Source organism: Anarhichas minor, unplaced genomic scaffold, assembly GCF_050575085.1.
Source record: "Anarhichas minor isolate MPS153535 unplaced genomic scaffold, ASM5057508v1 ptg000110l, whole genome shotgun sequence".
Classification (NCBI taxonomy): Eukaryota; Metazoa; Chordata; class Actinopteri; order Perciformes; family Anarhichadidae; genus Anarhichas; species Anarhichas minor.
The window spans coordinates 1-25,000 of NW_027466556.1; the positions used below are offsets into that span (position 1 = coordinate 1).

A 25,000-nucleotide genomic window follows, 5' to 3' on the forward strand; every position below is an offset into this window, starting at 1 on the left:
GTTACCCACATCTTTGAATGCATCTCTTCTTTAATCTTGCCTTTTTCTCACATATTTCTCAAGTGAAAAAGCAGCAGTGTCCTCTGCCTTTTGGAGAGAGAAGTGAAAAAACTTACAGCACCTGGTATTCCCAGGCTGTCTCCCATCCAAGTACTAACCAGGACCGACTCTGCTTAGCTTCCGAGATCGGATGAGATCGGGCGCAAACAGAGAGGTATGGCCGTAAGCAAGTTTGTCTCCAACACATAGTTCTTTAAAACCTACAACAGTAGGTCAATTTTAAAACGTTAACGAACCTAAACCAGTTCATTAATTAACATTCCAATAATAAGAAAATATTGATATATTGATTGATTCTGTTTCCCTTTTTACCGTTACCCACATCTTTGAATGCATCTCTTCTTTAATCTTGCCTTTTTCTCATATTTCTCAAGTGAAAAGCAGCAGTGTCCTCTGCCTTTTGGAGAGAGAAGTGAAAAAACTTACAGCACCTGGTATTCCCAGGCTGTCTCCCATCCAAGTACTAACCAGGACCTACTCTGCTTAGCTTCCGAGATCGGACGAGATCCGGCGCGAACAGAGAGGTATGGCCGTAAGCAAGTTTGTCTCCAACACATAGTTCTTTAAAACCTACAACAGTAGGTCAATTTTAAAACGTTAACGAACCTAAACCAGTTCATTAATTAACATTCCAATAATAAGAAAATATTGATATATTGATTGATTCTGTTTCCCTTTTTACCGTTACCCACATCTTTGAATGCATCTCTTCTTTAATCTTGCCTTTTTCTCACATATTTCTCAAGTGAAAAAGCAGCAGTGTCCTCTGCCTTTTGGAGAGAAAAGTGAAGAAACTTACAGCACCTGGTATTCCCAGGCGGTCTCCCATCCAAGTACTAACCAGGACCGACTCTGCTTAGCTTCCGAGATCGGACGAGATCGGGCACGAACAGAGAGGTATGGCCGTAAGCAAGTTTGTCTCCAACACATAGTTCTTTAAAACCTACAACAGTAGGTCAATTTTAAAACGTTAACGAACCTAAACCAGTTCATTAATTAACATTCCAATAATAAGAAAATATTGATATATTGATTGATTCTGTTTCCCTTTTTACCGTTACCCACATCTTTGAATGCATCTCTTCTTTAATCTTGCCTTTTTCTCACATATTTCTCAAGTGAAAAAGCAGCAGTGTCCTCTGCCTTTTGGAGAGAGAAGTGAAAAAACTTACAGCACCTGGTATTCCCAGGCGGTCTCCCATCCAAGTACTAACCAGGACCGACTCTGCTTAGCTTCCGAGATCTGACGAGATCGGGCGTGAACAGAGAGGTATGGCCGTAAGCAAGTTTGTCTCCAACACATAGTTCTTTAAAACCTACAACAGTAGGTCAATTTTAAAACGTTAACGAACCTAAACCAGTTCATTAATTAACATTCCAATAATAAGAAAATATTGATATATTGATTGATTCTGTTTCCCTTTTTACCGTTACCCACATCTTTGAATGCATCTCTTCTTTAATCTTGCCTGTTTCTCATATTTCTCAAGTGAAAAGCAGCAGTGTCCTCTGCCTTTTGGAGAGAGAAGTGAAAAAACTTACAGCACCTGGTATTCCCAGGCTGTCTCCCATCCAAGTACTAACCAGGACCGACTCTGCTTAGCTTCCGAGATCGGACGAGATCGGGCACGAACAGAGAGGTATGGCCGTAAGCAAGTTTGTCTCCAACACATAGTTCTTTAAAACCTACAACAGTAGGTCAATTTTAAAACGTTAACGAACCTAAACCAGTTCATTAATTAACATTCCAATAATAAGAAAATATTGATATATTGATTGATTCTGTTTCCCTTTTTACCGTTACCCACATCTTTGAATGCATCTCTTCTTTAATCTTGCCTTTTTCTCACATATTTCTCAAGTGAAAAAGCAGCAGTGTCCTCTGCCTTTTGGAGAGAGAAGTGAAAAAACTTACAGCACCTGGTATTCCCAGGCTGTCTCCCATCCAAGTACTAACCAGGACCGACTCTGCTTAGCTTCCGAGATCGGATGAGATCGGGCGCAAACAGAGAGGTATGGCCGTAAGCAAGTTTGTCTCCAACACATAGTTCTTTAAAACCTACAACAGTAGGTCAATTTTAAAACGTTAACGAACCTAAACCAGTTCATTAATTAACATTCCAATAATAAGAAAATATTGATATATTGATTGATTCCGTTTCCCTTTTTACCGTTACCCACATCTTTGAATGCATCTCTTCTTTAATCTTGCCTTTTTCTCATATTTCTCAAGTGAAAAGCAGCAGTGTCCTCTGCCTTTTGGAGAGAGAAGTGAAAAAACTTACAGCACCTGGTATTCCCAGGCTGTCTCCCATCCAAGTACTAACCAGGACCTACTCTGCTTAGCTTCCGAGATCGGACGAGATCCGGCGCGAACAGAGAGGTATGGCCGTAAGCAAGTTTGTCTCCAACACATAGTTCTTTAAAACCTACAACAGTAGGTCAATTTTAAAACGTTAACGAACCTAAACCAGTTCATTAATTAACATTCCAATAATAAGAAAATATTGATATATTGATTGATTCTGTTTCCCTTTTTACCGTTACCCACATCTTTGAATGCATCTCTTCTTTAATCTTGCCTTTTTCTCACATATTTCTCAAGTGAAAAAGCAGCAGTGTCCTCTGCCTTTTGGAGAGAAAAGTGAAGAAACTTACAGCACCTGGTATTCCCAGGCGGTCTCCCATCCAAGTACTAACCAGGACCGACTCTGCTTAGCTTCCGAGATCGGACGAGATCGGGCACGAACAGAGAGGTATGGCCGTAAGCAAGTTTGTCTCCAACACATAGTTCTTTAAAACCTACAACAGTAGGTCAATTTTAAAACGTTAACGAACCTAAACCAGTTCATTAATTAACATTCCAATAATAAGAAAATATTGATATATTGATTGATTCTGTTTCCCTTTTTACCGTTACCCACATCTTTGAATGCATCTCTTCTTTAATCTTGCCTTTTTCTCACATATTTCTCAAGTGAAAAAGCAGCAGTGTCCTCTGCCTTTTGGAGAGAGAAGTGAAAAAACTTACAGCACCTGGTATTCCCAGGCTGTCTCCCATCCAAGTACTAACCAGGACCGACTCTGCTTAGCTTCCGAGATCGGATGAGATCGGGCGCAAACAGAGAGGTATGGCCGTAAGCAAGTTTGTCTCCAACACATAGTTCTTTAAAACCTACAACAGTAGGTCAATTTTAAAACGTTAACGAACCTAAACCAGTTCATTAATTAACATTCCAATAATAAGAAAATATTGATATATTGATTGATTCTGTTTCCCTTTTTACCGTTACCCACATCTTTGAATGCATCTCTTCTTTAATCTTGCCTGTTTCTCATATTTCTCAAGTGAAAAGCAGCAGTGTCCTCTGCCTTTTGGAGAGAGAAGTGAAAAAACTTACAGCACCTGGTATTCCCAGGCTGTCTCCCATCCAAGTACTAACCAGGACCGACTCTGCTTAGCTTCCGAGATCGGACGAGATCCGGCGCGAACAGAGAGGTATGGCCGTAAGCAAGTTTGTCTCCAACACATAGTTCTTTAAAACCTACAACAGTAGGTCAATTTTAAAACGTTAACGAACCTAAACCAGTTCATTAATTAACATTCCAATAATAAGAAAATATTGATATATTGATTGATTCTGTTTCCCTTTTTACCGTTACCCACATCTTTGAATGCATCTCTTCTTTAATCTTGCCTTTTTCTCACATATTTCTCAAGTGAAAAAGCAGCAGTGTCCTCTGCCTTTTGGAGAGAAAAGTGAAGAAACTTACAGCACCTGGTATTCCCAGGCGGTCTCCCATCCAAGTACTAACCAGGACCGACTCTGCTTAGCTTCCGAGATCGGACGAGATCGGGCACGAACAGAGAGGTATGGCCGTAAGCAAGTTTGTCTCCAACACATAGTTCTTTAAAACCTACAACAGTAGGTCAATTTTAAAACGTTAACGAACCTAAACCAGTTCATTAATTAACATTCCAATAATAAGAAAATATTGATATATTGATTGATTCTGTTTCCCTTTTTACCGTTACCCACATCTTTGAATGCATCTCTTCTTTAATCTTGCCTTTTTCTCACATATTTCTCAAGTGAAAAAGCAGCAGTGTCCTCTGCCTTTTGGAGAGAGAAGTGAAAAAACTTACAGCACCTGGTATTCCCAGGCTGTCTCCCATCCAAGTACTAACCAGGACCGACTCTGCTTAGCTTCCGAGATCGGATGAGATCGGGCGCAAACAGAGAGGTATGGCCGTAAGCAAGTTTGTCTCCAACACATAGTTCTTTAAAACCTACAACAGTAGGTCAATTTTAAAACGTTAACGAACCTAAACCAGTTCATTAATTAACATTCCAATAATAAGAAAATATTGATATATTGATTGATTCTGTTTCCCTTTTTACCGTTACCCACATCTTTGAATGCATCTCTTCTTTAATCTTGCCTTTTTCTCATATTTCTCAAGTGAAAAGCAGCAGAGTCCTCTGCCTTTTGGAGAGAGAAGTGAAAAAACTTACAGCACCTGGTATTCCCAGGCTGTCTCCCATCCAAGTACTAACCAGGACCGACTCTGCTTAGCTTCCGAGATCGGACGAGATCCGGCGCGAACAGAGAGGTATGGCCGTAAGCAAGTTTGTCTCCAACACATAGTTCTTTAAAACCTACAACAGTAGGTCAATTTTAAAACGTTAACGAACCTAAACCAGTTCATTAATTAACATTCCAATAATAAGAAAATATTGATATATTGATTGATTCTGTTTCCCTTTTTACCGTTACCCACATCTTTGAATGCATCTCTTCTTTAATCTTGCCTTTTTCTCACATATTTCTCAAGTGAAAAAGCAGCAGTGTCCTCTGCCTTTTGGAGAGAAAAGTGAAGAAACTTACAGCACCTGGTATTCCCAGGCGGTCTCCCATCCAAGTACTAACCAGGACCGACTCTGCTTAGCTTCCGAGATCGGACGAGATCGGGCACGAACAGAGAGGTATGGCCGTAAGCAAGTTTGTCTCCAACACATAGTTCTTTAAAACCTACAACAGTAGGTCAATTTTAAAACTTTAAGGAACCTAAACCAGTTCATTAATTAACATTCCAATAATAAGAAAATATTGATATATTGATTGATTCTGTTTCCCTTTTTACCGTTACCCACATCTTTGAATGCATCTCTTCTTTAATCTTGCCTTTTTCTCACATATTTCTCAAGTGAAAAAGCAGCAGTGTCCTCTGCCTTTTGGAGAGAAAAGTGAAGAAACTTACAGCACCTGGTATTCCCAGGCGGTCTCCCATCCAAGTACTAACCAGGACCGACTCTGCTTAGCTTCCGAGATCGGACGAGATCGGGCACGAACAGAGAGGTATGGCCGTAAGCAAGTTTGTCTCCAACACATAGTTCTTTAAAACCTACAACAGTAGGTCAATTTTAAAACTTTAACGAACCTAAACCAGTTCATTAATTAACATTCCAATAATAAGAAAATATTGATATATTGATTGATTCTGTTTCCCTTTTTACCGTTACCCACATCTTTGAATGCATCTCTTCTTTAATCTTGCCTTTTTCTCACATATTTCTCAAGTGAAAAAGCAGCAGTGTCCTCTGCCTTTTGGAGAGAAAAGTGAAGAAACTTACAGCACCTGGTATTCCCAGGCGGTCTCCCATCCAAGTACTAACCAGGACCGACTCTGCTTAGCTTCCGAGATCGGGCACGAACAGAGAGGTATGGCCGTAAGCAAGTTTGTCTCCAACACATAGTTCTTTAAAACCTACAACAGTAGGTCAATTTTAAAACGTTAACGAACCTAAACCAGTTCATTAATTAACATTCCAATAATAAGAAAATATTGATATATTGATTGATTCTGTTTCCCTTTTTACCGTTACCCACATCTTTGAATGCATCTCTTCTTTAATCTTGCCTTTTTCTCACATATTTCTCAAGTGAAAAAGCAGCAGTGTCCTCTGCCTTTTGGAGAGAGAAGTGAAAAAACTTACAGCACCTGGTATTCCCAGGCTGTCTCCCATCCAAGTACTAACCAGGACCGACTCTGCTTAGCTTCCGAGATCGGACGAGATCCGGCGCGAACAGAGAGGTATGGCCGTAAGCAAGTTTGTCTCCAACACATAGTTCTTTAAAACCTACAACAGTAGGTCAATTTTAAAATGTTAACGAACCTAAACCAGTTCATTAATTAACATTCCAATAATAAGAAAATATTGATATATTGATTGATTCTGTTTCCCTTTTTACCGTTACCCACATCTTTGAATGCATCTCTTCTTTAATCTTGCCTTTTTCTCATATTTCTCAAGTGAAAAGCAGCAGTGTCCTCTGCCTTTTGGAGAGAGAAGTGAAAAAACTTACAGCACCTGGTATTCCCAGGCTGTCTCCCATCCAAGTACTAACCAGGACCGACTCTGCTTAGCTTCCGAGATCGGATGAGATCGGGCGCAAACAGAGAGGTATGGCCGTAAGCAAGTTTGTCTCCAACACATAGTTCTTTAAAACCTACAACAGTAGGTCAATTTTAAAACGTTAACGAACCTAAACCAGTTCATTAATTAACATTCCAATAATAAGAAAATATTGATATATTGATTGATTCTGTTTCCCTTTTTACCGTTACCCACATCTTTGAATGCATCTCTTCTTTAATCTTGCCTTTTTCTCATATTTCTCAAGTGAAAAGCAGCAGTGTCCTCTGCCTTTTGGAGAGAGAAGTGAAAAAACTTACAGCACCTGGTATTCCCAGGCTGTCTCCCATCCAAGTACTAACCAGGACCGACTCTGCTTAGCTTCCGAGATCGGACGAGATCCGGCGCGAACAGAGAGGTATGGCCGTAAGCAAGTTTGTCTCCAACACATAGTTCTTTAAAACCTACAACAGTAGGTCAATTTTAAAACGTTAACGAACCTAAACCAGTTCATTAATTAACATTCCAATAATAAGAAAATATTGATATATTGATTGATTCTGTTTTCCTTTTTACCGTTACCCACATCTTTGAATGCATCTCTTCTTTAATCTTGCCTTTTTCTCACATATTTCTCAAGTGAAAAAGCAGCAGTGTCCTCTGCCTTTTGGAGAGAAAAGTGAAGAAACTTAGAGCACCTGGTATTCCCAGGCGGTCTCCCATCCAAGTACTAACCAGGACCGACTCTGCTTAGCTTCCGAGATCGGACGAGATCGGGCACGAACAGAGAGGTATGGCCGTAAGCAAGTTTGTCTCCAACACATAGTTCTTTAAAACCTACAACAGTAGGTCAATTTTAAAACTTTAAGGAACCTAAACCAGTTCATTAATTAACATTCCAATAATAAGAAAATATTGATATATTGATTGATTCTGTTTCCCTTTTTACCGTTACCCACATCTTTGAATGCATCTCTTCTTTAATCTTGCCTTTTTCTCACATATTTCTCAAGTGAAAAAGCAGCAGTGTCCTCTGCCTTTTGGAGAGAAAAGTGAAGAAACTTACAGCACCTGGTATTCCCAGGCGGTCTCCCATCCAAGTACTAACCAGGACCGACTCTGCTTAGCTTCCGAGATCGGACGAGATCGGGCACGAACAGAGAGGTATGGCCGTAAGCAAGTTTGTCTCCAACACATAGTTCTTTAAAACCTACAACAGTAGGTCAATTTTAAAACTTTAACGAACCTAAACCAGTTCATTAATTAACATTCCAATAATAAGAAAATATTGATATATTGATTGATTCTGTTTCCCTTTTTACCGTTACCCACATCTTTGAATGCATCTCTTCTTTAATCTTGCCTTTTTCTCACATATTTCTCAAGTGAAAAAGCAGCAGTGTCCTCTGCCTTTTGGAGAGAAAAGTGAAGAAACTTACAGCACCTGGTATTCCCAGGCGGTCTCCCATCCAAGTACTAACCAGGACCGACTCTGCTTAGCTTCCGAGATCGGGCACGAACAGAGAGGTATGGCCGTAAGCAAGTTTGTCTCCAACACATAGTTCTTTAAAACCTACAACAGTAGGTCAATTTTAAAACGTTAACGAACCTAAACCAGTTCATTAATTAACATTCCAATAATAAGAAAATATTGATATATTGATTGATTCTGTTTCCCTTTTTACCGTTACCCACATCTTTGAATGCATCTCTTCTTTAATCTTGCCTTTTTCTCACATATTTCTCAAGTGAAAAAGCAGCAGTGTCCTCTGCCTTTTGGAGAGAGAAGTGAAAAAACTTACAGCACCTGGTATTCCCAGGCTGTCTCCCATCCAAGTACTAACCAGGACCGACTCTGCTTAGCTTCCGAGATCGGACGAGATCCGGCGCGAACAGAGAGGTATGGCCGTAAGCAAGTTTGTCTCCAACACATAGTTCTTTAAAACCTACAACAGTAGGTCAATTTTAAAACGTTAACGAACCTAAACCAGTTCATTAATTAACATTCCAATAATAAGAAAATATTGATATATTGATTGATTCTGTTTCCCTTTTTACCGTTACCCACATCTTTGAATGCATCTCTTCTTTAATCTTGCCTTTTTCTCAAATATTTCTCAAGTGAAAAAGCAGCAGTGTCCTCTGCCTTTTGGAGAGAAAAGTGAAGAAACTTACAGCACCTGGTATTCCCAGGCGGTCTCCCATCCAAGTACTAACCAGGACCGACTCTGCTTAGCTTCCGAGATCGGACGAGATCGGGCACGAACAGAGAGGTATGGCCGTAAGCAAGTTTGTCTCCAACACATAGTTCTTTAAAACATACAACAGTAGGTCAATTTTAAAACTTTAACGAACCTAAACCAGTTCATTAATTAACATTCCAATAATAAGAAAATATTGATATATTGATTGATTCTGTTTCCCTTTTTACCGTTACCCACATCTTTGAATGCATCTCTTCTTTAATCTTGCCTTTTTCTCACATATTTCTCAAGTGAAAAAGCAGCAGTGTCCTCTGCCTTTTGGAGAGAAAAGTGAAGAAACTTACAGCACCTGGTATTCCCAGGCGGTCTCCCATCCAAGTACTAACCAGGACCGACTCTGCTTAGCTTCCGAGATCGGACGAGATCGGGCACGAACAGAGAGGTATGGCCGTAAGCAAGTTTGTCTCCAACACATAGTTCTTTAAAACCTACAACAGTAGGTCAATTTTAAAACTTTAACGAACCTAAACCAGTTCATTAATTAACATTCCAATAATAACAAAATATTGATATATTGATTGATTCTGTTTCCCTTTTTACCGTTACCCACATCTTTGAATGCATCTCTTCTTTAATCTTGCCTTTTTCTCACATATTTCTCAAGTGAAAAAGCAGCAGTGTCCTCTGCCTTTTGGAGAGAAAAGTGAAGAAACTTACAGCACCTGGTATTCCCAGGCGGTCTCCCATCCAAGTACTAACCAGGACCGACTCTGCTTAGCTTCCGAGATCGGACGAGATCGGGCACGAACAGAGAGGTATGGCCGTAAGCAAGTTTGTCTCCAACACATAGTTCTTTAAAACATACAACAGTAGGTCAATTTTAAAACTTTAACGAACCTAAACCAGTTCATTAATTAACATTCCAATAATAAGAAAATATTGATATATTGATTGATTCTGTTTCCCTTTTTACCGTTACCCACATCTTTGAATGCATCTCTTCTTTAATCTTGCCTTTTTCTCACATATTTCTCAAGTGAAAAAGCAGCAGTGTCCTCTGCCTTTTGGAGAGAGAAGTGAAAAAACTTACAGCACCTGGTATTCCCAGGCTGTCTCCCATCCAAGTACTAACCAGGACCGACTCTGCTTAGCTTCCGAGATCGGACGAGATCCGGCGCGAACAGAGAGGTATGGCCGTAAGCAAGTTTGTCTCCAACACATAGTTCTTTAAAACCTACAACAGTAGGTCAATTTTAAAACGTTAACGAACCTAAACCAGTTCATTAATTAACATTCCAATAATAAGAAAATATTGATATATTGATTGATTCTGTTTCCCTTTTTACCGTTACCCACATCTTTGAATGCATCTCTTCTTTAATCTTGCCTTTTTCTCACATATTTCTCAAGTGAAAAAGCAGCAGTGTCCTCTGCCTTTTGGAGAGAGAAGTGAAAAAACTTACAGCACCTGGTATTCCCAGGCTGTCTCCCATCCAAGTACTAACCAGGACCGACTCTGCTTAGCTTCCGAGATCGGACGAGATCCGGCGCGAACAGAGAGGTATGGCCGTAAGCAAGTTTGTCTCCAACACATAGTTCTTTAAAACCTACAACAGTAGGTCAATTTTAAAACGTTAACGAACCTAAACCAGTTCATTAATTAACATTCCAATAATAAGAAAATATTGATATATTGATTGATTCTGTTTCCCTTTTTACCGTTACCCACATCTTTGAATGCATCTCTTCTTTAATCTTGCCTTTTTCTCACATATTTCTCAAGTGAAAAAGCAGCAGTGTCCTCTGCCTTTTGGAGAGAAAAGTGAAGAAACTTACAGCACCTGGTATTCCCAGGCGGTCTCCCATCCAAGTACTAACCAGGACCGACTCTGCTTAGCTTCCGAGATCGGACGAGATCGGGCACGAACAGAGAGGTATGGCCGTAAGCAAGTTTGTCTCCAACACATAGTTCTTTAAAACCTACAACAGTAGGTCAATTTTAAAACGTTAACGAACCTAAACCAGTTCATTAATTAACATTCCAATAATAAGAAAATATTGATATATTGATTGATTCTGTTTCCCTTTTTACCGTTACCCACATCTTTGAATGCATCTCTTCTTTAATCTTGCCTTTTTCTCACATATTTCTCAAGTGAAAAAGCAGCAGTGTCCTCTGCCTTTTGGAGAGAGAAGTGAAAAAACTTACAGCACCTGGTATTCCCAGGCTGTCTCCCATCCAAGTACTAACCAGGACCGACTCTGCTTAGCTTCCGAGATCGGATGAGATCGGGCGCAAACAGAGAGGTATGGCCGTAAGCAAGTTTGTCTCCAACACATAGTTCTTTAAAACCTACAACAGTAGGTCAATTTTAAAACGTTAACGAACCTAAACCAGTTCATTAATTAACATTCCAATAATAAGAAAATATTGATATATTGATTGATTCTGTTTCCCTTTTTACCGTTACCCACATCTTTGAATGCATCTCTTCTTTAATCTTGCCTTTTTCTCATATTTCTCAAGTGAAAAGCAGCAGTGTCCTCTGCCTTTTGGAGAGAGAAGTGAAGAAACTTACAGCACCTGGTATTCCCAGGCGGTCTCCCATCCAAGTACTAACCAGGACCGACTCTGCTTAGCTTCCGAGATCGGACGAGATCGGGCACGAACAGAGAGGTATGGCCGTAAGCAAGTTTGTCTCCAACACATAGTTCTTTAAAACCTACAACAGTAGGTCAATTTTAAAACGTTAACGAACCTAAACCAGTTCATTAATTAACATTCCAATAATAAGAAAATATTGATATATTGATTGATTCTGTTTCCCTTTTTACCGTTACCCACATCTTTGAATGCATCTCTTCTTTAATCTTGCCTTTTTCTCATATTTCTCAAGTGAAAAGCAGCAGTGTCCTCTGCCTTTTGGAGAGAGAAGTGAAGAAACTTACAGCACCTGGTATTCCCAGGCGGTCTCCCATCCAAGTACTAACCAGGACCGACTCTGCTTAGCTTCCGAGATCGGACGAGATCGGGCACGAACAGAGAGGTATGGCCGTAAGCAAGTTTGTCTCCAACACATAGTTCTTTAAAACCTACAACAGTAGGTCAATTTTAAAACGTTAACGAACCTAAACCAGTTCATTAATTAACATTCCAATAATAAGAAAATATTGATATATTGATTGATTCTGTTTCCCTTTTTACCGTTACCCACATCTTTGAATGCATCTCTTCTTTAATCTTGCCTTTTTCTCACATATTTCTCAAGTGAAAAAGCAGCAGTGTCCTCTGCCTTTTGGAGAGAAAAGTGAAGAAACTTACAGCACCTGGTATTCCCAGGCGGTCTCCCATCCAAGTACTAACCAGGACCGACTCTGCTTAGCTTCCGAGATCGGACGAGATCGGGCACGAACAGAGAGGTATGGCCGTAAGCAAGTTTGTCTCCAACACATAGTTCTTTAAAACCTACAACAGTAGGTCAATTTTAAAACTTTAAGGAACCTAAACCAGTTCATTAATTAACATTCCAATAATAAGAAAATATTGATATATTGATTGATTCTGTTTCCCTTTTTACCGTTACCCACATCTTTGAATGCATCTCTTCTTTAATCTTGCCTTTTTCTCACATATTTCTCAAGTGAAAAAGCAGCAGTGTCCTCTGCCTTTTGGAGAGAAAAGTGAAGAAACTTACAGCACCTGGTATTCCCAGGCGGTCTCCCATCCAAGTACTAACCAGGACCGACTCTGCTTAGCTTCCGAGATCGGACGAGATCGGGCACGAACAGAGAGGTATGGCCGTAAGCAAGTTTGTCTCCAACACATAGTTCTTTAAAACATACAACAGTAGGTCAATTTTAAAACTTTAACGAACCTAAACCAGTTCATTAATTAACATTCCAATAATAAGAAAATATTGATATATTGATTGATTCTGTTTCCCTTTTTACCGTTACCCACATCTTTGAATGCATCTCTTCTTTAATCTTGCCTTTTTCTCACATATTTCTCAAGTGAAAAAGCAGCAGTGTCCTCTGCCTTTTGGAGAGAGAAGTGAAAAAACTTACAGCACCTGGTATTCCCAGGCTGTCTCCCATCCAAGTACTAACCAGGACCGACTCTGCTTAGCTTCCGAGATCGGACGAGATCCGGCGCGAACAGAGAGGTATGGCCGTAAGCAAGTTTGTCTCCAACACATAGTTCTTTAAAACCTACAACAGTAGGTCAATTTTAAAACGTTAACGAACCTAAACCAGTTCATTAATTAACATTACAATAATAAGAAAATATTGATATATTGATTGATTCTGTTTCCCTTTTTACCGTTACCCACATCTTTGAATGCATCTCTTCTTTAATCTTGCCTTTTTCTCACATATTTCTCAAGTGAAAAAGCAGCAGTGTCCTCTGCCTTTTGGAGAGAGAAGTGAAAAAACTTACAGCACCTGGTATTCCCAGGCTGTCTCCCATCCAAGTACTAACCAGGACCGACTCTGCTTAGCTTCCGAGATCGGACGAGATCCGGCGCGAACAGAGAGGTATGGCCGTAAGCAAGTTTGTCTCCAACACATAGTTCTTTAAAACCTACAACAGTAGGTCAATTTTAAAACGTTAACGAACCTAAACCAGTTCATTAATTAACATTCCAATAATAAGAAAATATTGATATATTGATTGATTCTGTTTCCCTTTTTACCGTTACCCACATCTTTGAATGCATCTCTTCTTTAATCTTGCCTTTTTCTCACATATTTCTCAAGTGAAAAAGCAGCAGTGTCCTCTGCCTTTTGGAGAGAAAAGTGAAGAAACTTACAGCACCTGGTATTCCCAGGCGGTCTCCCATCCAAGTACTAACCAGGACCGACTCTGCTTAGCTTCCGAGATCGGACGAGATCGGGCACGAACAGAGAGGTATGGCCGTAAGCAAGTTTGTCTCCAACACATAGTTCTTTAAAACATACAACAGTAGGTCAATTTTAAAACGTTAACGAACCTAAACCAGTTCATTAATTAACATTCCAATAATAAGAAAATATTGATATATTGATTGATTCTGTTTCCCTTTTTACCGTTACCCACATCTTTGAATGCATCTCTTCTTTAATCTTGCCTTTTTCTCACATATTTCTCAAGTGAAAAAGCAGCAGTGTCCTCTGCCTTTTGGAGAGAGAAGTGAAAAAACTTACAGCACCTGGTATTCCCAGGCTGTCTCCCATCCAAGTACTAACCAGGACCGACTCTGCTTAGCTTCCGAGATCGGATGAGATCGGGCGCAAACAGAGAGGTATGGCCGTAAGCAAGTTTGTCTCCAACACATAGTTCTTTAAAACCTACAACAGTAGGTCAATTTTAAAACGTTAACGAACCTAAACCAGTTCATTAATTAACATTCCAATAATAAGAAAATATTGATATATTGATTGATTCTGTTTCCCTTTTTACCGTTACCCACATCTTTGAATGCATCTCTTCTTTAATCTTGCCTTTTTCTCATATTTCTCAAGTGAAAAGCAGCAGTGTCCTCTGCCTTTTGGAGAGAGAAGTGAAAAAACTTACAGCACCTGGTATTCCCAGGCTGTCTCCCATCCAAGTACTAACCAGGACCGACTCTGCTTAGCTTCCGAGATCGGACGAGATCCGGCGCGAACAGAGAGGTATGGCCGTAAGCAAGTTTGTCTCCAACACATAGTTCTTTAAAACCTACAACAGTAGGTCAATTTTAAAACGTTAACGAACCTAAACCAGTTCATTAATTAACATTCCAATAATAAGAAAATATTGATATATTGATTGATTCTGTTTCCCTTTTTACCGTTACCCACATCTTTGAATGCATCTCTTCTTTAATCTTGCCTTTTTCTCACATATTTCTCAAGTGAAAAAGCAGCAGTGTCCTCTGCCTTTTGGAGAGAAAAGTGAAGAAACTTACAGCACCTGGTATTCCCAGGCGGTCTCCCATCCAAGTACTAACCAGGACCGACTCTGCTTAGCTTCCGAGATCGGACGAGATCGGGCACGAACAGAGAGGTATGGCCGTAAGCAAGTTTGTCTCCAACACATAGTTCTTTAAAACCTACAACAGTAGGTCAATTTTAAAACGTTAACGAACCTAAACCAGTTCATTAATTAACATTCCAATAATAAGAAAATATTGATATATTGATTGATTCTGTTTCCCTTTTTACCGTTACCCACATCTTTGAATGCATCTCTTCTTTAATCTTGCCTTTTTCTCATATTTCTCAAGTGAAAAGCAGCAGTGTCCTCTGCCTTTTGGAGAGAGAAGTGAAAAAACTTACAGCACCTGGTATTCCCAGGCTGTCTCCCATCCAAGTACTAACCAGGACCTACTCTGCTTAGCTTCCGAGATCGGACGAGATCCGGCGCGAACAGAGAGGTATGGCCGTAAGCAAGTTTGTCTCCAACACATAGTTCTTTAAAACCTACAACAGTAGGTCAATTTTAAAACGTTAACGAACCTAAACCAGTTCATTAATTAACATTCCAATAATAACAAAATATTGATATATTGATTGATTCTGTTTCCCTTTTTACCGTTACCCACATCTTTGAATGCATCTCTTCTTTAATCTTGCCTTTTTCTCACATATTTCTCAAGTGAAAAAGCAGCAGTGTCCTCTGCCTTTTGGAGAGAAAAGTGAAGAAACTTACAGCACCTGGTATTCCCAGGCGGTCTCCCATCCAAGTACTAACCAGGACCGACTCTGCTTAGCTTCCGAGATCGGACGAGATCGGGCACGAACAGAGAGGTATGGCCGTAAGCAAGTTTGTCTCCAACACATAGTTCTTTAAAACCTACAACAGTAGGTCAATTTTAAAACGTTAACGAACCTAAACCAGTTCATTAATTAACATTCCAATAATAAGAAAATATTGATATATTGATTGATTCTGTTTCCCTTTTTACCGTTACCCACATCTTTGAATGCATCTCTTCTTTAATCTTGCCTTTTTCTCATATTTCTCAAGTGAAAAGCAGCAGTGTCCTCTGCCTTTTGGAGAGAGAAGTGAAAAAACTTACAGCACCTGGTATTCCCAGGCTGTCTCCCATCCAAGTACTAACCAGGACCGACTCTGCTTAGCTTCCGAGATCGGACGAGATCCGGCGCGAACAGAGAGGTATGGCCGTAAGCAAGTTTGTCTCCAACACATAGTTCTTTAAAACCTACAACAGTAGGTCAATTTTAAAACGTTAACGAACCTAAACCAGTTCATTAATTAACATTCCAATAATAAGAAAATATTGATATATTGATTGATTCTGTTTCCCTTTTTACCGTTACCCACATCTTTGAATGCATCTCTTCTTTAATCTTGCCTTTTTCTCACATATTTCTCAAGTGAAAAAGCAGCAGTGTCCTCTGCCTTTTGGAGAGAAAAGTGAAGAAACTTACAGCACCTGGTATTCCCAGGCGGTCTCCCATCCAAGTACTAACCAGGACCGACTCTGCTTAGCTTCCGAGATCGGACGAGATCGGGCACGAACAGAGAGGTATGGCCGTAAGCAAGTTTGTCTCCAACACATAGTTCTTTAAAACCTACAACAGTAGGTCAATTTTAAAACTTTAAGGAACCTAAACCAGTTCATTAATTAACATTCCAATAATAAGAAAATATTGATATATTGATTGATTCTGTTTCCCTTTTTACCGTTACCCACATCTTTGAATGCATCTCTTCTTTAATCTTGCCTTTTTCTCACATATTTCTCAAGTGAAAAAGCAGCAGTGTCCTCTGCCTTTTGGAGAGAAAAGTGAAGAAACTTACAGCACCTGGTATTCCCAGGCGGTCTCCCATCCAAGTACTAACCAGGACCGACTCTGCTTAGCTTCCGAGATCGGACGAGATCGGGCACGAACAGAGAGGTATGGCCGTAAGCAAGTTTGTCTCCAACACATAGTTCTTTAAAACATACAACAGTAGGTCAATTTTAAAACTTTAACGAACCTAAACCAGTTCATTAATTAACATTCCAATAATAAGAAAATATTGATATATTGATTGATTCTGTTTCCCTTTTTACCGTTACCCACATCTTTGAATGCATCTCTTCTTTAATCTTGCCTTTTTCTCACATATTTCTCAAGTGAAAAAGCAGCAGTGTCCTCTGCCTTTTGGAGAGAGAAGTGAAAAAACTTACAGCACCTGGTATTCCCAGGCTGTCTCCCATCCAAGTACTAACCAGGACCGACTCTGCTTAGCTTCCGAGATCGGACGAGATCCGGCGCGAACAGAGAGGTATGGCCGTAAGCAAGTTTGTCTCCAACACATAGTTCTTTAAAACCTACAACAGTAGGTCAATTTTAAAACGTTAACGAACCTAAACCAGTTCATTAATTAACATTCCAATAATAAGAAAATATTGATATATTGATTGATTCTGTTTCCCTTTTTACCGTTACCCACATCTTTGAATGCATCTCTTCTTTAATCTTGCCTTTTTCTCACATATTTCTCAAGTGAAAAAGCAGCAGTGTCCTCTGCCTTTTGGAGAGAGAAGTGAAAAAACTTACAGCACCTGGTATTCCCAGGCTGTCTCCCATCCAAGTACTAACCAGGACCGACTCTGCTTAGCTTCCGAGATCGGACGAGATCCGGCGCGAACAGAGAGGTATGGCCGTAAGCAAGTTTGTCTCCAACACATAGTTCTTTAAAACCTACAACAGTAGGTCAATTTTAAAACGTTAACGAACCTAAACCAGTTCATTAATTAACATTCCAATAATAAGAAAATATTGATATATTGATTGATTCTGTTTCCCTTTTTACCGTTACCCACATCTTTGAATGCATCTCTTCTTTAATCTTGCCTTTTTCTCACATATTTCTCAAGTGAAAAAGCAGCAGTGTCCTCTGCCTTTTGGAGAGAAAAGTGAAGAAACTTACAGCACCTGGTATTCCCAGGCGGTCTCCCATCCAAGTACTAACCAGGACCGACTCTGCTTAGCTTCCGAGATCGGACGAGATCGGGCACGAACAGAGAGGTATGGCCGTAAGCAAGTTTGTCTCCAACACATAGTTCTTTAAAACCTACAACAGTAGGTCAATTTTAAAACGTTAACGAACCTAAACCAGTTCATTAATTAACATTCCAATAATAAGAAAATATTGATATATTGATTGATTCTGTTTCCCTTTTTACCGTTACCCACATCTTTGAATGCATCTCTTCTTTAATCTTGCCTTTTTCTCACATATTTCTCAAGTGAAAAAGCAGCAGTGTCCTCTGCCTTTTGGAGAGAGAAGTGAAAAAACTTACAGCACCTGGTATTCCCAGGCTGTCTCCCATCCAAGTACTAACCAGGACCGACTCTGCTTAGCTTCCGAGATCGGATGAGATCGGGCGCAAACAGAGAGGTATGGCCGTAAGCAAGTTTGTCTCCAACACATAGTTCTTTAAAACCTACAACAGTAGGTCAATTTTAAAACGTTAACGAACCTAAACCAGTTCATTAATTAACATTCCAATAATAAGAAAATATTGATATATTGATTGATTCTGTTTCCCTTTTTACCGTTACCCACATCTTTGAATGCATCTCTTCTTTAATCTTGCCTTTTTCTCATATTTCTCAAGTGAAAAGCAGCAGTGTCCTCTGCCTTTTGGAGAGAGAAGTGAAAAAACTTACAGCACCTGGTATTCCCAGGCTGTCTCCCATCCAAGTACTAACCAGGACCGACTCTGCTTAGCTTCCGAGATCGGACGAGATCCGGCGCGAACAGAGAGGTATGGCCGTAAGCAAGTTTGTCTCCAACACATAGTTCTTTAAAACCTACAACAGTAGGTCAATTTTAAAACGTTAACGAACCTAAACCAGTTCATTAATTAACATTCCAATAATAAGAAAATATTGATATATTGATTGATTCTGTTTCCCTTTTTACCGTTACCCACATCTTTGAATGCATCTCTTCTTTAATCTTGCCTTTTTCTCACATATTTCTCAAGTGAAAAAGCAGCAGTGTCCTCTGCCTTTTGGAGAGAAAAGTGAAGAAACTTACAGCACCTGGTATTCCCAGGCGGTCTCCCATCCAAGTACTAACCAGGACCGACTCTGCTTAGCTTCCGAGATCGGACGAGATCGGGCACGAACAGAGAGGTATGGCCGTAAGCAAGTTTGTCTCCAACACATAGTTCTTTAAAACATACAACAGTAGGTCAATTTTAAAACTTTAACGAACCTAAACCAGTTCATTAATTAACATTCCAATAATAAGAAAATATTGATATATTGATTGATTCTGTTTCCCTTTTTACCGTTACCCACATCTTTGAATGCATCTCTTCTTTAATCTTGCCTTTTTCTCACATATTTCTCAAGTGAAAAAGCAGCAGTGTCCTCTGCCTTTTGGAGAGAAAAGTGAAGAAACTTACAGCACCTGGTATTCCCAGGCGGTCTCCCATCCAAGTACTAACCAGGACCGACTCTGCTTAGCTTCCGAGATCGGACGAGATCGGGCACGAACAGAGAGGTATGGCCGTAAGCAAGTTTGTCTCCAACACATAGTTCTTTAAAACCTACAACAGTAGGTCAATTTTAAAACTTTAACGAACCTAAACCAGTTCATTAATTAACATTCCAATAATAAGAAAATATTGATATATTGATTGATTCTGTTTCCCTTTTTACCGTTACCCACATCTTTGAATGCATCTCTTCTTTAATCTTGCCTTTTTCTCACATATTTCTCAAGTGAAAAAGCAGCAGTGTCCTCTGCCTTTTGGAGAGAAAAGTGAAGAAACTTACAGCACCTGGTATTCCCAGGCTGTCTCCCATCCAAGTACTAACCAGGACCGACTCTGCTTAGCTTCCGAGATCGGATGAGATCGGGCGCAAACAGAGAGGTATGGCCGTAAGCAAGTTTGTCTCCAACACATAGTTCTTTAAAACCTACAACAGTAGGTCAATTTTAAAACGTTAACGAACCTAAACCAGTTCATTAATTAACATTCCAATAATAAGAAAATATTGATATATTGATTGATTCTGTTTCCCTTTTTACCGTTACCCACATCTTTGAATGCATCTCTTCTTTAATCTTGCCTTTTTCTCATATTTCTCAAGTGAAAAGCAGCAGTGTCCTCTGCCTTTTGGAGAGAGAAGTGAAAAAACTTACAGCACCTGGTATTCCCAGGCTGTCTCCCATCCAAGTACTAACCAGGACCGACTCTGCTTAGCTTCCGAGATCGGACGAGATCCGGCGCGAACAGAGAGGTATGGCCGTAAGCAAGTTTGTCTCCAACACATAGTTCTTTAAAACCTACAACAGTAGGTCAATTTTAAAACGTTAACGAACCTAAACCAGTTCATTAATTAACATTCCAATAATAAGAAAATATTGATATATTGATTGATTCTGTTTCCCTTTTTACCGTTACCCACATCTTTGAATGCATCTCTTCTTTAATCTTGCCTTTTTCTCACATATTTCTCAAGTGAAAAAGCAGCAGTGTCCTCTGCCTTTTGGAGAGAAAAGTGAAGAAACTTACAGCACCTGGTATTCCCAGGCGGTCTCCCATCCAAGTACTAACCAGGACCGACTCTGCTTAGCTTCCGAGATCGGACGAGATCGGGCACGAACAGAGAGGTATGGCCGTAAGCAAGTTTGTCTCCAACACATAGTTCTTTAAAACATACAACAGTAGGTCAATTTTAAAACTTTAACGAACCTAAACCAGTTCATTAATTAACATTCCAATAATAAGAAAATATTGATATATTGATTGATTCTGTTTCCCTTTTTACCGTTACCCACATCTTTGAATGCATCTCTTCTTTAATCTTGCCTTTTTCTCACATATTTCTCAAGTGAAAAAGCAGCAGTGTCCTCTGCCTTTTGGAGAGAAAAGTGAAGAAACTTACAGCACCTGGTATTCCCAGGCGGTCTCCCATCCAAGTACTAACCAGGACCGACTCTGCTTAGCTTCCGAGATCGGACGAGATCGGGCACGAACAGAGAGGTATGGCCGTAAGCAAGTTTGTCTCCAACACATAGTTCTTTAAAACCTACAACAGTAGGTCAATTTTAAAACTTTAACGAACCTAAACCAGTTCATTAATTAACATTCCAATAATAAGAAAATATTGATATATTGATTGATTCTGTTTCCCTTTTTACCGTTACCCACATCTTTGAATGCATCTCTTCTTTAATCTTGCCTTTTTCTCACATATTTCTCAAGTGAAAAAGCAGCAGTGTCCTCTGCCTTTTGGAGAGAAAAGTGAAGAAACTTACAGCACCTGGTATTCCCAGGCGGTCTCCCATCCAAGTACTAACCAGGACCGACTCTGCTTAGCTTCCGAGATCGGACGAGATCGGGCACGAACAGAGAGGTATGGCCGTAAGCAAGTTTGTCTCCAACACATAGTTCTTTAAAACCTACAACAGTAGGTCAATTTTAAAACGTTAACGAACCTAAACCAGTTCATTAATTAACATTCCAATAATAAGAAAATATTGATATATTGATTGATTCTGTTTCCCTTTTTACCGTTACCCACATCTTTGAATGCATCTCTTCTTTAATCTTGCCTTTTTCTCATATTTCTCAAGTGAAAAGCAGCAGTGTCCTCTGCCTTTTGGAGAGAGAAGTGAAAAAACTTACAGCACCTGGTATTCCCAGGCTGTCTCCCATCCAAGTACTAACCAGGACCGACTCTGCTTAGCTTCCGAGATCGGACGAGATCCGGCGCGAACAGAGAGGTATGGCCGTAAGCAAGTTTGTCTCCAACACATAGTTCTTTAAAACCTACAACAGTAGGTCAATTTTAAAACGTTAACGAACCTAAACCAGTTCATTAATTAACATTCCAATAATAAGAAAATATTGATATATTGATTGATTCTGTTTCCCTTTTTACCGTTACCCACATCTTTGAATGCATCTCTTCTTTAATCTTGCCTTTTTCTCACATATTTCTCAAGTGAAAAAGCAGCAGTGTCCTCTGCCTTTTGGAGAGAAAAGTGAAGAAACTTACAGCACCTGGTATTCCCAGGCGGTCTCCCATCCAAGTACTAACCAGGACCGACTCTGCTTAGCTTCCGAGATCGGACGAGATCGGGCACGAACAGAGAGGTATGGCCGTAAGCAAGTTTGTCTCCAACACATAGTTCTTTAAAACCTACAACAGTAGGTCAATTTTAAAACTTTAACGAACCTAAACCAGTTCATTAATTAACATTCCAATAATAAGAAAATATTGATATATTGATTGATTCTGTTTCCCTTTTTACCGTTACCCACATCTTTGAATGCATCTCTTCTTTAATCTTGCCTTTTTCTCACATATTTCTCAAGTGAAAAAGCAGCAGTGTCCTCTGCCTTTTGGAGAGAAAAGTGAAGAAACTTACAGCACCTGGTATTCCCAGGCGGTCTCCCATCCAAGTACTAACCAGGACCGACTCTGCTTAGCTTCCGAGATCGGACGAGATCGGGCACGAACAGAGAGGTATGGCCGTAAGCAAGTTTGTCTCCAACACATAGTTCTTTAAAACCTACAACAGTAGGTCAATTTTAAAACGTTAACGAACCTAAACCAGTTCATTAATTAACATTCCAATAATAAGAAAATATTGATATATTGATTGATTCTGTTTCCCTTTTTACCGTTACCCACATCTTTGAATGCATCTCTTCTTTAATCTTGCCTTTTTCTCACATATTTCTCAAGTGAAAAAGCAGCAGTGTCCTCTGCCTTTTGGAGAGAGAAGTGAAAAAACTTACAGCACCTGGTATTCCCAGGCTGTCTCCCATCCAAGTACTAACCAGGACCGACTCTGCTTAGCTTCCGAGATCGGACGAGATCCGGCGCGAACAGAGAGGTATGGCCGTAAGCAAGTTTGTCTCCAACACATAGTTCTTTAAAACCTACAACAGTAGGTCAATTTTAAAATGTTAACGAACCTAAACCAGTTCATTAATTAACATTCCAATAATAAGAAAATATTGATATATTGATTGATTCTGTTTCCCTTTTTACCGTTACCCACATCTTTGAATGCATCTCTTCTTTAATCTTGCCTTTTTCTCATATTTCTCAAGTGAAAAGCAGCAGTGTCCTCTGCCTTTTGGAGAGAGAAGTGAAAAAACTTACAGCACCTGGTATTCCCAGGCTGTCTCCCATCCAAGTACTAACCAGGACCGACTCTGCTTAGCTTCCGAGATCGGACGAGATCCGGCGCGAACAGAGAGGTATGGCCGTAAGCAAGTTTGTCTCCAACACATAGTTCTTTAAAACCTACAACAGTAGGTCAATTTTAAAATGTTAACGAACCTAAACCAGTTCATTAATTAACATTCCAATAATAAGAAAATATTGATATATTGATTGATTCTGTTTCCCTTTTTACCGTTACCCACATCTTTGAATGCATCTCTTCTTTAATCTTGCCTTTTTCTCATATTTCTCAAGTGAAAAGCAGCAGTGTCCTCTGCCTTTTGGAGAGAGAAGTGAAAAAACTTACAGCACCTGGTATTCCCAGGCTGTCTCCCATCCAAGTACTAACCAGGACCGACTCTGCTTAGCTTCCGAGATCGGACGAGATCGGGCGCAAACAGAGAGGTATGGCCGTAAGCAAGTTTGTCTCCAACACATAGTTCTTTAAAACCTACAACAGTAGGTCAATTTTAAAACGTTAACGAACCTAAACCAGTTCATTAATTAACATTCCAATAATAAGAAAATATTGATATATTGATTGATTCTGTTTCCCTTTTTACCGTTACCCACATCTTTGAATGCATCTCTTCTTTAATCTTGCCTTTTTCTCACATATTTCTCAAGTGAAAAAGCAGCAGTGTCCTCTGCCTTTTGGAGAGAGAAGTGAAAAAACTTACAGCACCTGGTATTCCCAGGCTGTCTCCCATCCAAGTACTAACCAGGACCGACTCTGCTTAGCTTCCGAGATCGGACGAGATCCGGCGCGAACAGAGAGGTATGGCCGTAAGCAAGTTTGTCTCCAACACATAGTTCTTTAAAACCTACAACAGTAGGTCAATTTTAAAACGTTAACGAACCTAAACCAGTTCATTAATTAACATTCCAATAATAAGAAAATATTGATATATTGATTGATTCTGTTTCCCTTTTTACCGTTACCCACATCTTTGAATGCATCTCTTCTTTAATCTTGCCTTTTTCTCACATATTTCTCAAGTGAAAAAGCAGCAGTGTCCTCTGCCTTTTGGAGAGAAAAGTGAAGAAACTTACAGCACCTGGTATTCCCAGGCGGTCTCCCATCCAAGTACTAACCAGGACCGACTCTGCTTAGCTTCCGAGATCGGACGAGATCGGGCACGAACAGAGAGGTATGGCCGTAAGCAAGTTTGTCTCCAACACATAGTTCTTTAAAACCTACAACAGTAGGTCAATTTTAAAACTTTAACGAACCTAAACCAGTTCATTAATTAACATTCCAATAATAAGAAAATATTGATATATTGATTGATTCTGTTTCCCTTTTTACCGTTACCCACATCTTTGAATGCATCTCTTCTTTAATCTTGCCTTTTTCTCACATATTTCTCAAGTGAAAAAGCAGCAGTGTCCTCTGCCTTTTGGAGAGAAAAGTGAAGAAACTTACAGCACCTGGTATTCCCAGGCGGTCTCCCATCCAAGTACTAACCAGGACCGACTCTGCTTAGCTTCCGAGATCGGACGAGATCGGGCACGAACAGAGAGGTATGGCCGTAAGCAAGTTTGTCTCCAACACATAGTTCTTTAAAACCTACAACAGTAGGTCAATTTTAAAACTTTAACGAACCTAAACCAGTTCATTAATTAACATTCCAATAATAAGAAAATATTGATATATTGATTGATTCTGTTTCCCTTTTTACCGTTACCCACATCTTTGAATGCATCTCTTCTTTAATCTTGCCTTTTTCTCACATATTTCTCAAGTGAAAAAGCAGCAGTGTCCTCTGCCTTTTGGAGAGAGAAGTGAAAAAACTTACAGCACCTGGTATTCCCAGGCTGTCTCCCATCCAAGTACTAACCAGGACCGACTCTGCTTAGCTTCCGAGATCGGACGAGATCCGGCGCGAACAGAGAGGTATGGCCGTAAGCAAGTTTGTCTCCAACACATAGTTCTTTAAAACCTACAACAGTAGGTCAATTTTAAAATGTTAACGAACCTAAACCAGTTCATTAATTAACATTCCAATAATAAGAAAATATTGATATATTGATTGATTCTGTTTCCCTTTTTACCGTTACCCACATCTTTGAATGCATCTCTTCTTTAATCTTGCCTTTTTCTCACATATTTCTCAAGTGAAAAAGCAGCAGTGT

General features: G+C 39.7%; 45 non-coding genes and 22 pseudogenes across 45 annotated transcripts; all 67 read right to left on the reverse strand.

The window, feature by feature from the left end:
- Window positions 1-109: 109 nt before the first annotated feature.
- LOC142939826 (5S ribosomal RNA) lies at window positions 110-228 on the reverse strand. Its single transcript, XR_012950219.1, has one exon. It is a non-coding gene; the product is annotated as a 5S ribosomal RNA (ribosomal RNA).
- Window positions 229-479: 251 nt separating this feature from the next.
- On the reverse strand, window positions 480-598 carry LOC142939939 (5S ribosomal RNA). The gene has a single exon (XR_012950328.1). It is a non-coding gene; the product is annotated as a 5S ribosomal RNA (ribosomal RNA).
- A 254-nt stretch (window positions 599-852) lies between these two features.
- LOC142940018 (5S ribosomal RNA) lies at window positions 853-971 on the reverse strand. Its single transcript, XR_012950346.1, has one exon. It is a non-coding gene; the product is annotated as a 5S ribosomal RNA (ribosomal RNA).
- Window positions 972-1,225: 254 nt separating this feature from the next.
- LOC142939863 (5S ribosomal RNA) lies at window positions 1,226-1,344 on the reverse strand. Its single transcript, XR_012950255.1, has one exon. It is a non-coding gene; the product is annotated as a 5S ribosomal RNA (ribosomal RNA).
- A 251-nt stretch (window positions 1,345-1,595) lies between these two features.
- On the reverse strand, window positions 1,596-1,714 carry LOC142939931 (5S ribosomal RNA). Its single transcript, XR_012950320.1, has one exon. It is a non-coding gene; the product is annotated as a 5S ribosomal RNA (ribosomal RNA).
- A 254-nt stretch (window positions 1,715-1,968) lies between these two features.
- Window positions 1,969-2,087, reverse strand: LOC142939828 (5S ribosomal RNA). The gene has a single exon (XR_012950220.1). It is a non-coding gene; the product is annotated as a 5S ribosomal RNA (ribosomal RNA).
- A 251-nt stretch (window positions 2,088-2,338) lies between these two features.
- On the reverse strand, window positions 2,339-2,457 carry LOC142939940 (5S ribosomal RNA). The gene has a single exon (XR_012950329.1). It is a non-coding gene; the product is annotated as a 5S ribosomal RNA (ribosomal RNA).
- Window positions 2,458-2,711: 254 nt separating this feature from the next.
- LOC142940029 (5S ribosomal RNA) lies at window positions 2,712-2,830 on the reverse strand. Its single transcript, XR_012950357.1, has one exon. It is a non-coding gene; the product is annotated as a 5S ribosomal RNA (ribosomal RNA).
- A 254-nt stretch (window positions 2,831-3,084) lies between these two features.
- LOC142939829 (5S ribosomal RNA) lies at window positions 3,085-3,203 on the reverse strand. The gene has a single exon (XR_012950221.1). It is a non-coding gene; the product is annotated as a 5S ribosomal RNA (ribosomal RNA).
- Window positions 3,204-3,454: 251 nt separating this feature from the next.
- LOC142939944 (5S ribosomal RNA) lies at window positions 3,455-3,573 on the reverse strand (annotated as a pseudogene).
- Window positions 3,574-3,827: 254 nt separating this feature from the next.
- Window positions 3,828-3,946, reverse strand: LOC142939751 (5S ribosomal RNA). Its single transcript, XR_012950148.1, has one exon. It is a non-coding gene; the product is annotated as a 5S ribosomal RNA (ribosomal RNA).
- Window positions 3,947-4,200: 254 nt separating this feature from the next.
- On the reverse strand, window positions 4,201-4,319 carry LOC142939830 (5S ribosomal RNA). Its single transcript, XR_012950222.1, has one exon. It is a non-coding gene; the product is annotated as a 5S ribosomal RNA (ribosomal RNA).
- Window positions 4,320-4,570: 251 nt separating this feature from the next.
- On the reverse strand, window positions 4,571-4,689 carry LOC142939945 (5S ribosomal RNA; annotated as a pseudogene).
- A 254-nt stretch (window positions 4,690-4,943) lies between these two features.
- Window positions 4,944-5,062, reverse strand: LOC142939762 (5S ribosomal RNA). The gene has a single exon (XR_012950159.1). It is a non-coding gene; the product is annotated as a 5S ribosomal RNA (ribosomal RNA).
- A 254-nt stretch (window positions 5,063-5,316) lies between these two features.
- On the reverse strand, window positions 5,317-5,435 carry LOC142939774 (5S ribosomal RNA). The gene has a single exon (XR_012950170.1). It is a non-coding gene; the product is annotated as a 5S ribosomal RNA (ribosomal RNA).
- Window positions 5,436-5,689: 254 nt separating this feature from the next.
- LOC142940009 (5S ribosomal RNA) lies at window positions 5,690-5,798 on the reverse strand (annotated as a pseudogene).
- Window positions 5,799-6,052: 254 nt separating this feature from the next.
- Window positions 6,053-6,171, reverse strand: LOC142939946 (5S ribosomal RNA; annotated as a pseudogene).
- A 251-nt stretch (window positions 6,172-6,422) lies between these two features.
- Window positions 6,423-6,541, reverse strand: LOC142939831 (5S ribosomal RNA). The gene has a single exon (XR_012950223.1). It is a non-coding gene; the product is annotated as a 5S ribosomal RNA (ribosomal RNA).
- Window positions 6,542-6,792: 251 nt separating this feature from the next.
- On the reverse strand, window positions 6,793-6,911 carry LOC142939947 (5S ribosomal RNA; annotated as a pseudogene).
- A 254-nt stretch (window positions 6,912-7,165) lies between these two features.
- On the reverse strand, window positions 7,166-7,284 carry LOC142939929 (5S ribosomal RNA). The gene has a single exon (XR_012950318.1). It is a non-coding gene; the product is annotated as a 5S ribosomal RNA (ribosomal RNA).
- Window positions 7,285-7,538: 254 nt separating this feature from the next.
- LOC142939786 (5S ribosomal RNA) lies at window positions 7,539-7,657 on the reverse strand. The gene has a single exon (XR_012950181.1). It is a non-coding gene; the product is annotated as a 5S ribosomal RNA (ribosomal RNA).
- A 254-nt stretch (window positions 7,658-7,911) lies between these two features.
- On the reverse strand, window positions 7,912-8,020 carry LOC142940010 (5S ribosomal RNA; annotated as a pseudogene).
- A 254-nt stretch (window positions 8,021-8,274) lies between these two features.
- Window positions 8,275-8,393, reverse strand: LOC142939948 (5S ribosomal RNA; annotated as a pseudogene).
- Window positions 8,394-8,647: 254 nt separating this feature from the next.
- On the reverse strand, window positions 8,648-8,766 carry LOC142939798 (5S ribosomal RNA). Its single transcript, XR_012950192.1, has one exon. It is a non-coding gene; the product is annotated as a 5S ribosomal RNA (ribosomal RNA).
- Window positions 8,767-9,020: 254 nt separating this feature from the next.
- On the reverse strand, window positions 9,021-9,139 carry LOC142939809 (5S ribosomal RNA). Its single transcript, XR_012950203.1, has one exon. It is a non-coding gene; the product is annotated as a 5S ribosomal RNA (ribosomal RNA).
- Window positions 9,140-9,393: 254 nt separating this feature from the next.
- LOC142939821 (5S ribosomal RNA) lies at window positions 9,394-9,512 on the reverse strand. The gene has a single exon (XR_012950214.1). It is a non-coding gene; the product is annotated as a 5S ribosomal RNA (ribosomal RNA).
- Window positions 9,513-9,766: 254 nt separating this feature from the next.
- Window positions 9,767-9,885, reverse strand: LOC142939949 (5S ribosomal RNA; annotated as a pseudogene).
- Window positions 9,886-10,139: 254 nt separating this feature from the next.
- On the reverse strand, window positions 10,140-10,258 carry LOC142939951 (5S ribosomal RNA; annotated as a pseudogene).
- A 254-nt stretch (window positions 10,259-10,512) lies between these two features.
- Window positions 10,513-10,631, reverse strand: LOC142939833 (5S ribosomal RNA). The gene has a single exon (XR_012950226.1). It is a non-coding gene; the product is annotated as a 5S ribosomal RNA (ribosomal RNA).
- Window positions 10,632-10,885: 254 nt separating this feature from the next.
- Window positions 10,886-11,004, reverse strand: LOC142939832 (5S ribosomal RNA). The gene has a single exon (XR_012950225.1). It is a non-coding gene; the product is annotated as a 5S ribosomal RNA (ribosomal RNA).
- A 251-nt stretch (window positions 11,005-11,255) lies between these two features.
- On the reverse strand, window positions 11,256-11,374 carry LOC142939845 (5S ribosomal RNA). Its single transcript, XR_012950238.1, has one exon. It is a non-coding gene; the product is annotated as a 5S ribosomal RNA (ribosomal RNA).
- Window positions 11,375-11,625: 251 nt separating this feature from the next.
- Window positions 11,626-11,744, reverse strand: LOC142939857 (5S ribosomal RNA). The gene has a single exon (XR_012950249.1). It is a non-coding gene; the product is annotated as a 5S ribosomal RNA (ribosomal RNA).
- Window positions 11,745-11,998: 254 nt separating this feature from the next.
- Window positions 11,999-12,117, reverse strand: LOC142939870 (5S ribosomal RNA). The gene has a single exon (XR_012950261.1). It is a non-coding gene; the product is annotated as a 5S ribosomal RNA (ribosomal RNA).
- A 254-nt stretch (window positions 12,118-12,371) lies between these two features.
- On the reverse strand, window positions 12,372-12,490 carry LOC142939881 (5S ribosomal RNA). Its single transcript, XR_012950272.1, has one exon. It is a non-coding gene; the product is annotated as a 5S ribosomal RNA (ribosomal RNA).
- A 254-nt stretch (window positions 12,491-12,744) lies between these two features.
- On the reverse strand, window positions 12,745-12,863 carry LOC142939952 (5S ribosomal RNA; annotated as a pseudogene).
- Window positions 12,864-13,117: 254 nt separating this feature from the next.
- On the reverse strand, window positions 13,118-13,236 carry LOC142939953 (5S ribosomal RNA; annotated as a pseudogene).
- Window positions 13,237-13,490: 254 nt separating this feature from the next.
- LOC142939892 (5S ribosomal RNA) lies at window positions 13,491-13,609 on the reverse strand. The gene has a single exon (XR_012950283.1). It is a non-coding gene; the product is annotated as a 5S ribosomal RNA (ribosomal RNA).
- Window positions 13,610-13,863: 254 nt separating this feature from the next.
- Window positions 13,864-13,982, reverse strand: LOC142939834 (5S ribosomal RNA). The gene has a single exon (XR_012950227.1). It is a non-coding gene; the product is annotated as a 5S ribosomal RNA (ribosomal RNA).
- A 251-nt stretch (window positions 13,983-14,233) lies between these two features.
- On the reverse strand, window positions 14,234-14,352 carry LOC142939954 (5S ribosomal RNA; annotated as a pseudogene).
- A 254-nt stretch (window positions 14,353-14,606) lies between these two features.
- LOC142939903 (5S ribosomal RNA) lies at window positions 14,607-14,725 on the reverse strand. Its single transcript, XR_012950294.1, has one exon. It is a non-coding gene; the product is annotated as a 5S ribosomal RNA (ribosomal RNA).
- Window positions 14,726-14,976: 251 nt separating this feature from the next.
- Window positions 14,977-15,095, reverse strand: LOC142939941 (5S ribosomal RNA). The gene has a single exon (XR_012950330.1). It is a non-coding gene; the product is annotated as a 5S ribosomal RNA (ribosomal RNA).
- A 254-nt stretch (window positions 15,096-15,349) lies between these two features.
- On the reverse strand, window positions 15,350-15,468 carry LOC142939915 (5S ribosomal RNA). Its single transcript, XR_012950305.1, has one exon. It is a non-coding gene; the product is annotated as a 5S ribosomal RNA (ribosomal RNA).
- A 251-nt stretch (window positions 15,469-15,719) lies between these two features.
- Window positions 15,720-15,838, reverse strand: LOC142939955 (5S ribosomal RNA; annotated as a pseudogene).
- Window positions 15,839-16,092: 254 nt separating this feature from the next.
- LOC142939926 (5S ribosomal RNA) lies at window positions 16,093-16,211 on the reverse strand. The gene has a single exon (XR_012950316.1). It is a non-coding gene; the product is annotated as a 5S ribosomal RNA (ribosomal RNA).
- A 254-nt stretch (window positions 16,212-16,465) lies between these two features.
- LOC142939938 (5S ribosomal RNA) lies at window positions 16,466-16,584 on the reverse strand. The gene has a single exon (XR_012950327.1). It is a non-coding gene; the product is annotated as a 5S ribosomal RNA (ribosomal RNA).
- Window positions 16,585-16,838: 254 nt separating this feature from the next.
- LOC142939956 (5S ribosomal RNA) lies at window positions 16,839-16,957 on the reverse strand (annotated as a pseudogene).
- A 254-nt stretch (window positions 16,958-17,211) lies between these two features.
- Window positions 17,212-17,330, reverse strand: LOC142939957 (5S ribosomal RNA; annotated as a pseudogene).
- Window positions 17,331-17,584: 254 nt separating this feature from the next.
- LOC142939950 (5S ribosomal RNA) lies at window positions 17,585-17,703 on the reverse strand. The gene has a single exon (XR_012950332.1). It is a non-coding gene; the product is annotated as a 5S ribosomal RNA (ribosomal RNA).
- A 254-nt stretch (window positions 17,704-17,957) lies between these two features.
- Window positions 17,958-18,076, reverse strand: LOC142939835 (5S ribosomal RNA). The gene has a single exon (XR_012950228.1). It is a non-coding gene; the product is annotated as a 5S ribosomal RNA (ribosomal RNA).
- A 251-nt stretch (window positions 18,077-18,327) lies between these two features.
- On the reverse strand, window positions 18,328-18,446 carry LOC142939958 (5S ribosomal RNA; annotated as a pseudogene).
- Window positions 18,447-18,700: 254 nt separating this feature from the next.
- LOC142939962 (5S ribosomal RNA) lies at window positions 18,701-18,819 on the reverse strand. Its single transcript, XR_012950333.1, has one exon. It is a non-coding gene; the product is annotated as a 5S ribosomal RNA (ribosomal RNA).
- Window positions 18,820-19,073: 254 nt separating this feature from the next.
- Window positions 19,074-19,192, reverse strand: LOC142939973 (5S ribosomal RNA). Its single transcript, XR_012950334.1, has one exon. It is a non-coding gene; the product is annotated as a 5S ribosomal RNA (ribosomal RNA).
- A 254-nt stretch (window positions 19,193-19,446) lies between these two features.
- On the reverse strand, window positions 19,447-19,565 carry LOC142939836 (5S ribosomal RNA). Its single transcript, XR_012950229.1, has one exon. It is a non-coding gene; the product is annotated as a 5S ribosomal RNA (ribosomal RNA).
- Window positions 19,566-19,816: 251 nt separating this feature from the next.
- LOC142939960 (5S ribosomal RNA) lies at window positions 19,817-19,935 on the reverse strand (annotated as a pseudogene).
- Window positions 19,936-20,189: 254 nt separating this feature from the next.
- Window positions 20,190-20,308, reverse strand: LOC142939985 (5S ribosomal RNA). The gene has a single exon (XR_012950336.1). It is a non-coding gene; the product is annotated as a 5S ribosomal RNA (ribosomal RNA).
- Window positions 20,309-20,562: 254 nt separating this feature from the next.
- On the reverse strand, window positions 20,563-20,681 carry LOC142939996 (5S ribosomal RNA). Its single transcript, XR_012950337.1, has one exon. It is a non-coding gene; the product is annotated as a 5S ribosomal RNA (ribosomal RNA).
- A 254-nt stretch (window positions 20,682-20,935) lies between these two features.
- On the reverse strand, window positions 20,936-21,054 carry LOC142940007 (5S ribosomal RNA). Its single transcript, XR_012950338.1, has one exon. It is a non-coding gene; the product is annotated as a 5S ribosomal RNA (ribosomal RNA).
- Window positions 21,055-21,305: 251 nt separating this feature from the next.
- LOC142939961 (5S ribosomal RNA) lies at window positions 21,306-21,424 on the reverse strand (annotated as a pseudogene).
- A 254-nt stretch (window positions 21,425-21,678) lies between these two features.
- LOC142940011 (5S ribosomal RNA) lies at window positions 21,679-21,797 on the reverse strand. The gene has a single exon (XR_012950339.1). It is a non-coding gene; the product is annotated as a 5S ribosomal RNA (ribosomal RNA).
- A 254-nt stretch (window positions 21,798-22,051) lies between these two features.
- On the reverse strand, window positions 22,052-22,170 carry LOC142940012 (5S ribosomal RNA). Its single transcript, XR_012950340.1, has one exon. It is a non-coding gene; the product is annotated as a 5S ribosomal RNA (ribosomal RNA).
- A 254-nt stretch (window positions 22,171-22,424) lies between these two features.
- Window positions 22,425-22,543, reverse strand: LOC142939963 (5S ribosomal RNA; annotated as a pseudogene).
- Window positions 22,544-22,794: 251 nt separating this feature from the next.
- LOC142939964 (5S ribosomal RNA) lies at window positions 22,795-22,913 on the reverse strand (annotated as a pseudogene).
- Window positions 22,914-23,164: 251 nt separating this feature from the next.
- LOC142939864 (5S ribosomal RNA) lies at window positions 23,165-23,283 on the reverse strand. Its single transcript, XR_012950256.1, has one exon. It is a non-coding gene; the product is annotated as a 5S ribosomal RNA (ribosomal RNA).
- Window positions 23,284-23,537: 254 nt separating this feature from the next.
- Window positions 23,538-23,656, reverse strand: LOC142939965 (5S ribosomal RNA; annotated as a pseudogene).
- A 254-nt stretch (window positions 23,657-23,910) lies between these two features.
- On the reverse strand, window positions 23,911-24,029 carry LOC142940013 (5S ribosomal RNA). Its single transcript, XR_012950341.1, has one exon. It is a non-coding gene; the product is annotated as a 5S ribosomal RNA (ribosomal RNA).
- Window positions 24,030-24,283: 254 nt separating this feature from the next.
- LOC142940014 (5S ribosomal RNA) lies at window positions 24,284-24,402 on the reverse strand. Its single transcript, XR_012950342.1, has one exon. It is a non-coding gene; the product is annotated as a 5S ribosomal RNA (ribosomal RNA).
- Window positions 24,403-24,656: 254 nt separating this feature from the next.
- Window positions 24,657-24,775, reverse strand: LOC142939966 (5S ribosomal RNA; annotated as a pseudogene).
- Between the last annotated feature and the right edge of the window lie 225 nt (window positions 24,776-25,000).